The following is a 9,494-nucleotide window of genomic DNA, read 5'->3' as shown; positions in this document are numbered from 1 at the left end:
GTGAATGAACCCTGGGGATATTATGTCAAGGAGCCTTCTGAGTAACAGAAATGTTCCAAGTCTTTACCTGTGTGGTGGAAGAGGACTCTCTCCTATGTACCTATGTATCTATATAATGTATTATAAAAACATGTAATATGTATACACACATAAAAATTTATCAGATTGCACACTTAAGCTTGAAACCCTTTACTGTACACATGTTATACCTTAATTTAAAAAATATGAGAATCTCATAAATTTGAAAATTAAAGAAATTGAACAAGCCATTTAAAATTTACTTACACAGAAAAATAAATCCCAACAAAGTTGTACCAAAGAAAGACACAATTTCATTCCTATAAAAAATAGAAGTCCTTCAACTTATTTTATGAGTTTAATATCATTGTAGTACCAAAACTAGATTAGGAGACTAAGAAAGGAAATTTATAGGCCTGTCTCACTGATTAACGTAGAGATTTCACCATTCTTCTTATTTCACATTTTCTTATGGTTAAAATTGGGAAAGGCAATGAATAGGGAGAGAAGAGAGAACAAGAACCCTGATGTGCAATGTCTTCAGTCTCTTGCTCATCCTTTTTCCCTACCTAGTCCCTTAGGCTAAAAGCCACATCTGTCTTCTACCCAGCCACAGGCTAGGCCTATGCATTGTGGCATGAACTCTCTAAAGGGAGTCTTGTAAGCTGCGTTGTAATATGTTAAATATGGAGGCAAGACATTTAGAAAATTCTTTTCTCTTTCTAGACAATGCCCAATTTTCCTTGTTGAAGAGGTCAGCTTTGAGACTCCAAGCTGATCAATGGTCTCTTTTTGCCAGGTAGTTATCTGCCCTCTACCTTCTGGGCCAGTTATCCTCATGAGTAAAGCTTGAGGCAGAGCAGTTATTTTCAGTTATCTATCTTTTTGGACTAATACAATTAAATAAAAGACAACACTGCATTATTATGTATCTATACAATAGCACAAAATTTAATCAACTTAGTAGCTAGTGACCACAAGTTCAATAATCATATAAACTAATCTACTTATATCTTTCTCAGGGCAAAAAAAAATTTTTTTTTAATCTTGCAAGGTCAAGTTATCTTTAATTAGAGCATAAATATATTATGAGAAATCCAAATCATATTGTGTTACTTTCAACAAGATTTTATCTATTACAAATGAAGTAATAAATATGGATAGGAATGGGAAAATAAAAAATAAAAATAGTTCACTTGTTAAGGTGAAGACATAGTATTTTTTCTTCTTCTTTATATTTGTGAAATTCTTGTCAAAATGTTGGTTCTCTAGCATTATTGCTTATATTGATGAGTTAATCCTGTGCAAGGTTGATTTCATCTCAACTGTTCCTAACCATTTTCTAGCGCCTTACTCAACCTTATATAATTTTTTTTATTTCAGGAAATTATGGGGGCACAAACATTTTGGTTACATGTTATGACTTTGCCACATCCCAACCATGATTGGAGACGCGCCCTTTCCCCCGCTACAACGCTCACCGCATCCATTAGTTGTGAGTTTACCCACCCCCAAAGAATAGTACTACCGTGTGAGCACCTTAGTGTTGATCAGATGGTGCCAGTTTGATGGCGAGTACATGTGGACCTCTTATATTTTCCTGGATAGAGCTTGAGCCTATCCTCCGAAGTGAGGTATCAACCTAATATAATCTGACAAGAGAGGTTCAGAGTAAATGAGGAAATGCATGCCAGCCTCCACCATTCCTCTTTTCCCATTATGTCAACTGCAACCACCTGTTGCAGTCAGTGGAATTCCCACTGTGAAGTACCTTAATCAGCTTTGAGCTCTCACATGTTCAGTGTCAGTAATCAATAATAGGGAACAAATGAGATGCACACCATAGTAATTATTATCAGAAAAAAGTAAGACATTATCTCTTCTCTCAACCAACAGCATGATATCAAATTCATCTTAACCAGGAACACTTTTTTGTAGTGTAATCATTGCACCTTGGTAAGAAAGATATGTTAAAGCTTGAAAAAGATCTGGGGTGGAGGTGGGGGCAAGTGGTCGCTGAATGATTATATGTGAAGATCTAAGAGTAGACTCTACCTTATTTGCCATGAGGAATGTAAGTATTACCAAGTGGACCTATTAATTAGGCAAGTATACTGAGAGTAATATCTGAAATAGTCTGCTTTTTTCTTTTGCCTTTCTAAGTTCCATGACCTCCTTTCTGGGTGACCCAAGGAAACCTCTAGCAAGGAGGAAGGGAAGAGTTCAGCTGGCTGTGAAAGAGAATTAAGATTATTACAAAATGATCCAAAATGTGCAGATTCTGACATTTCAAATATAATTTTGTATTAATATGAAAATATTAATAAAATAGTCTTATAATGGTTATAAAAAGCCATTGTCTTGAGAGAGGCATGTCTAAATTATTCTTGCTTCTGTCTTTATATTTTAAGAACCAAGCCTAGAACCAAGCCTAGATCCAAGTTGTTTTCCTTGTTTCTCCCAGAGAATATTCCTTCTGCCTGTTAGGCTTAGGTTGAACAAAGGTAATGAAAGCAGGGCAATCTACTCCTTTTAGACCAAGGGTATTATGGGAAAAATTAGGAAGATGGAGAGAGGAGGGAAGAAGGGGGAGGAAGATACCTCAGTGTTCACTTTCTCGGCACTTTACCCTGCAACTTGGAGGTGACCCTTCAGAGAAAGGCGTCTTCAGGTATATTCAGATAAATTGGGGAAAATACCAATAGGAGAATGGTCCTATGCCAACTTAACAGTCCAAAATGGTGTAGTTAGGCAGCCAGAGGGTTTAGTTTGTCCTCCCAAGCCTCCCTCAGTTCCTAAGAGACATGAATACAGTGGCTCTTCAAGGGTATATTCTGGAAAGGCTGGTGTGACTCCACAGCAAAGGCTGACCATCTAGCCAGAAAGCACTACTGGGCCCCAACAAAGTAGAGAGACCTGAGACTATGCAGTATACCAGATGCAGACTTCAGGCACAAAAAGTCAGCATAGTGAGTAGCAGCCTAGATGGACAAGTGACAACGAGATCAAAGGGTTCATCCTCTTCCCTGTCTACACAAGTTCAAGAGTGTCTCTCCAAAAACTGAGATGCCATGTTGGAGAGGACATGGCCAGAAGGGTGGGAGACTGACATTTTTTTGACAGACTGAGCATTTTATTTTCCTAGAGATTAAGGAATATCTAATGAAACTTTAAAATTATTGGATCATATAAATAAATAAACCAGAGTAGGCCTCACATTAGCATGAAGAGAACAAAAATAAGGAAACCATCTTTTCTCTGCCTATCTGAATTTTATTCTATATCAGTATTAGTAATCTGGAAATGACTGTTTGGAGAGAGTAAACGATACAAGTTTGCAAAATCATGGAGTCTTGATAAGGGAAACAAGAACTTTTTAATCAAAATTGAAATTCCAGAATTAGGAGGTACTCCCTTAAAATTTGAAAAATTTAGTTCTAATGATAAACAAGAGGAAATAGTAATTTTATAAGAATCATTACCCTAAGTTATGGTGAAGGCTAAAAATATAATAGTTTGTAGAGAAATTTAGATAAATTAGCAGATTCTATAAAGCCAATATATGTTAGTAAAAACAAGCAAAGGACTTTCGGAGGTATGCTTTTCAAACAAGTATTGTTCATTACTACTGCAGAGATCAACATAGAACCGGGTTTGCCAGTGGTGTGATCCAGAGTAGACCAGAGTAGTAGTTCTCATGTTTTGTGCATCAGTATATATTATAGTATAATATAGTATACTGATAAACACAACATATGAAAAAGTTCTGATAGATATACTATTGCCATATAATGGTAGGTTAGGGCCAGTTTGAATGGCTTGCTTGGGAGAAATGAGTTTGAAAAAATCTTGAAAGATTTAGTAAAGCAAGTAGTTGCATAGAGAGGAGTCAGAAGATCTAAAAAACCGGTATTTGCAAGCTACCAGTGAGGGATTACATAGTGCCAGGCACTGGTTTAAGCGATCTACATATATTAATTCATTTGAGCCACCACCCTGCCAAAACCGTTTGAGGTAGCTAGAGGTATTACTAGCATGCTCATTTTACAGGTGAGGAAACTGGAGCATAGAGAGGTTATACAGCTTGTCCTCGGTCATATATCAGGGCTAGATTCCAGCACAGGCTCACCAGCTTCTGAATATGTGTTCTTTTCTTAACTTCTACACTATTCTACCATTCTAAAATTTAAAATGAATTTAGATTTTTAAGCAATAAACAATTTGGATTTTGGGGTAATAAGAACTCACAACAAATATTTGACAACTTTATGCCCAAATGTGAGAATAATGCCATCTTTTTTTCTGTTGAGATAAATAAGTGCCCAAAATCCACTTTGACCTAAATTAATGAAGAAACAATTCCATTTTAGGAATTTGTACAACAGATATAGCACACATATGCACGAAGACATATGTACAAGCATATTTATTGCGGTGTTTGTGTTCATAAAAGACAGATCAATCTAAATGTTTAGCAATAGAAGATCAATTAAATAAATTATGTTCCATCCATGCAATGGATTACCTCCTTTAAAAGAACGGGGGAAAATCTATACATACTGATGCATGGAATGATCTCCAACATATATTGGTAACTGTAAAAAACAAGGAGCAGAAGAGGGAATGGCAGATGTCTTCCAGTTGCTTATCCTGATCTGCTCATTCCTTGCCCTTGGAGACCAACCTATATGGACTACATCACTGGGCTCCTAGGTCCTCTGCTGCTGGTTGGGTTTAGCCAGTGGGGAACACCAGCATGGGACTACAGGAGGGGAGAGTGAGATCAGACTGTTCAGTCCCTTTCTGCCTTGGGCTAGCTGTATCACTACTGCTCTCCTACATGACTTCTTCCTTCCAAGTTCAGGTAACCATGACCCTCCCATTCCTCCTTTCTTTGAGCCTGTAGTTGTAACAGCTCCATCGCTACTAGCTTGGGTTGCTAAACTGTCCCTTTGTGATCCCTATATAATAACTCACATATTTGTTGATAATTTCTTTCTAAAGAAACTGTTCTCCCATTTTCCAAGTTTGAGTGGGCTTTTTGTTTCCTGTTGTGACCTAAATATTCTATTATGTTAATAAGAAAAAAAGAATATATAGAAATATACACTCAAATATGTAGAGAATGCACTTAGAATGATACATGAAAAATGCTAACAAGAACTATCGGGGAGAGAAAATGCTACTGGGGTTTAGGAATGGAAGGAAGTCTTATCTTCATGGCATATCCCTTTATATTGTTTGGGTTTCTTACCATGTCAATATGTTAGCCATTAAGAAAAATAATAATAAAAATAAGATGTGGTGAAAATAAGCTAAACTTTACCTCCAAGATAGGAAAAATCAGTAAGGAATCTGTCCTATAAGGCCCAAAGTCTAGTTTAAAGAATGTATGTAGATGAAAATTTAGTGTATATATAGTCCATGAAGTCGAATTGCACATAAATAGAGATAGATTCTCCTCAAATATTATTTTGCAGATATTTTATAGAATCTAATGCAGCGCTATACATATTAACATGTATTCTCTATTTTTGAATCAGTTGCAATTAAGTTATTATTTTTATTTAATTATCATTATTATTATTTTTATTTAGATCTTTTATATCTTTGGTTAAATTTCTTCCTAAATATTTTATTCTTTGATGCTATCGTAAATGGGATTATTTTACAAATACAATTCATAGGCTCGGCACAATCTTCATTTGGACTGTATGTAACAATTATTCAAGTTTACCTTTGGCTTTATTAAGTGAAAGCTCACTAGTGATAACGTGTGTAGGTCATTCCAGGCCCCAGTAAATAAAGTCTCACTGTCAGGACTTAAACTTTCCATCACATCTTGAATCAACAGTTTTGCAAACAGTGAATGCAAAAATTAAGTTGTCTTTTTTTTTTTTTTTGGCAACAATTTAGCAAAGGCATATGTTTCAAACTCAAATGACTTCACTTTACATTGAAATTAAGAAATGTTTTGAAGCATAGTCATTTGATAATAATTTACTTCAAAATAAGCAGGATGCTTATTTTTAATGCAATCCACGTCTTTAACATGTGACTCAACAATGTGGTAAGTGAAGAAACGAAGTGCTCTCAAAAATAGTACCCAAATACATTCCAATTCACGTTTTTTTTTTTTTTTTGGTGGTTGTGTTTCTTTGTTATTTTGGTCTCTGCATTAGGGCTATCTACGCAAACTCCACCATTTTCTTCTTTTTGCAATGATGACAAATGCTTTGAGAAAGAGGAGCTGGGCTTCTGCCAAGAACCCACTCTCCACTTTAGTATGTTTCAGCTTTTGAGACCTGATTGTTTTCTTCTTTCTCTCAGGGACCACTAGCTACCTTATTACCAGGAAGAATGATCCTTTGACAGCACAGCTGCAATCCAGAATCTCTACCAAATTGTAACCTTAGAGATGCCAGTGGCATCAAAAACTAATCAAGATCAGAAGGTCAGAAAGACAAATGCATTAGTACATATATAGCCTCCAAGTTATTTGGCAGTTTTCTTGGTTTGCAAAAAACCCATTTTTAAAGTTTCTTTTGACATATTTATTGCCTTTTTGCTTACAATCTTTACACTGCCAGGATTCTTAACGTTAACATATAGGGGATTCCACCATAAGGGAATGCTGCCTTTATTTCATTTGCAATCCCTTTCACAAAATGTTGAACTAGAAACAGCAGCCTACTCCCTCCTCAAACAATCACTGTTAATCCCTTACTCAGTTTTTACTACTAACAGAATACCAGCAAGATTAGCTATTTATTAAAAAATATTCCATAAAGCAGCTCAAACTAAAAGGCTTTGATATTAAAAGTGAAGGCAGATAAAAAATAAACTAAAAATAAATGGTCAGCTTGCTATTTAAGCTGTCTTGACAACTTGGATTAATCTAGCTTTAAACTTCCTCTTGCCAATATACTTATATTGATTAAATAAAATAGTACTAGATAGTTTTTTAAACATCCACATAGACCAGTAATTAATTGCTTAATTTCTTCAAAGTAACTTGAGCTTTTAATAAATAATAATAAAGTACAGCAACCATTTATTGTCTGCTATATGCTGAAAACATGAATTATTTCTAATCTTTACCACAATCTGGGCAAAATACTATATACCCATTGCACAGAAAAGGAAACACTGAAGGACCCAGGAGATAGCACAATTTCATTTCTTCCAATTTCCTTCCATGTTTCAGTTTACAATATATCACATGACTTACTGGTTTAGTCAAGCAACAATTTTAGCTGACTTATTCACTGATTGAACTGATATAATTTACTCATTTTCTCAGATTTGGAAGACATAGTTTGATAGCTGCAAGGATCATGTTAAATGTCAATGAAATAATGGAGTGTGTATTGGCTCATGTTATCTTTTTTTTTTTTTTTTTTTTTAAACAGAGTCTCACTCTGTTGCCCTGGCCAGAGTGCCGTGGTATCAGCCCAGCTCACGGCAACCTCAAACTCCTGGGCTCGAGCAATCCTCCTGCCTCAGCCTCCTGAGTAGCTGGGACTACAGGCAGGCGCCACCATGCCTGGCTAATTTTTTCTATATATTTTTAGTTGTCCAGATAATTTCTTTCTACTTTTTAGTAGAGACGAGGTCTTGCTCTTGCTCAGGCTGGTCTCGAACTCCTGACCTCAAGCGATCCTCCTGCCTCGGCCTCCCAAAGTGCTAGGATTACAGGCGTGAGCCACCACGCCCGGCCTGGCTCATGTTATCTTAAAGACTCTGCTCACAAGGACACCAACCTTAAACTGGTTTTAATAATTAAATTGATAGACACTTCCTGGAGCAAGAAGCTATAGCTACATCCTGTAAGCTTGTTGCATAATACCAAATCTTGTGTGGAGGAGCAAAAATCAAATGCACATTGCTAATGAAATTGTCATCATCAAGGTTAAAGAGGTTCCATATTTTAGTCTAAAAGAAATATAAAGTATCATTGGGTTACTGATCTAGTTCCAAGAGCAGCATTGAATCTAAGTAGATGACCATTCTGTGGCTTTACTTACTGTATCTTTTTTTGACTATGAGTAGCTAGACCAGAGGACTACACGTTGTTAAAGATGACATTCCTTGTCCCCTTTTCCTAAAGGCAAAAGTTTTCACTCAAGTCATAGAACAAGAAGTCTAATATTACCATTTAGGAATGGCGTATCTCTTTAAGCCCTTCTCAATGGCTTTTATGGCAATGAGGAAACCAAGGAGCATATTTTTCTTGCCATCTTACATGCTGTTTTTAGTTTTTATCTGGCAGCATGCCTGGAGTGTGAGGGTTGGTCTCTAGATAGATCTTTAAGTCTTCCTCCTTGCCAATTACTATCACTCAAATACCCTCATTACCCATGGATATCTTAAACTCTGGGTTACACCTCCTTTTTATTCCACTTCCAGAAGTAGAGCTTCTAAAATTGGTGCTTCTATTAATGATGCCACTCTGCTGGCCATTTGTCTTCCCAGAAAGATGGATTTGGAAAGACAACAATTTCTGAAAGAAAAGGTAAATAACCTAAAGATAGTTTATATACAAAACAGAATTATCTCTACTTAATACAACATACAAATTAATGCTCTACAAATGAACTTAAGTTTCAAAGAGTAAAATGCTTTGTATATGTCAATATTAAATTCCCTATTTCACTTACCCAGTTTTACACAGGCCTCTCAGGTAGTTATAATGGCTTTAATCTTGTGTTTTCTTTCATCCCACTCTCTGTAACAAACATCCAATAACTTTCTCATTCTGCAGTATTTCCATTTCTAGTTCTTCAAGTCTTTTTGAGACATAAGCATAGAAAAGAACCCTGAAAGGGAACTTACTAAAAGTTTTCATATTGATGTTAAATTGTCTGACAATATGTTCATGTATGTATGGGGAAATACTTTCTAAACACCAAAGGGAGAAATAATATATTTCCATTATCATTGGCAGTATTGTGGTGGGCTTTCATAAGTAGGTGGAATTTGAGTTGACTCTTAAACTTGGTCAGTGGTGGACCAAGGCATTCTTTTATTTTTTTTAGTGGCAGGGTCTTGCTCTATTGCATGATCATAGCTGACTGCAGCCTCCAACTCCTAGGCTCACATGATCCTCCTGCTACAGCCTCCCAAGTAATTAGGACTACAGGTGCGGACCACTACTCCTGGCTATTTTTTTTTTTTTTTTTAGAGAAAGGGTCTTGCTATGTTGCCCAGGCTGAGCTCAAACTCCTGGGATCAAGTGATCCTCCCACCTCAGCCTCCCAAAGTGCTGGGATTACAGGTGTGAGCCATTGTGCCTGGCCAGGCATTCTTGATTTAGATAATAGGATGAGCAAAGTCACAGGAGAAAGAAAATGAATGGGATACTGGTGGCCTGATGAGTTGTCCAGTGGGATTTGAGTATCGGTGTGTGGAGCGTTTGGTAAGGTGGAATCATTTAAGATGGTTGAGAGTCATCTTGGCCTTCTTTCTGTCAGCAA

This window comes from Eulemur rufifrons, chromosome 2 (assembly GCF_041146395.1).
Source record: "Eulemur rufifrons isolate Redbay chromosome 2, OSU_ERuf_1, whole genome shotgun sequence".
Classification (NCBI taxonomy): Eukaryota; Metazoa; Chordata; class Mammalia; order Primates; family Lemuridae; genus Eulemur; species Eulemur rufifrons.
The sequence above is the reverse complement of the archived record's forward strand: the minus strand, read 5'-3'. Positions refer to the sequence as shown.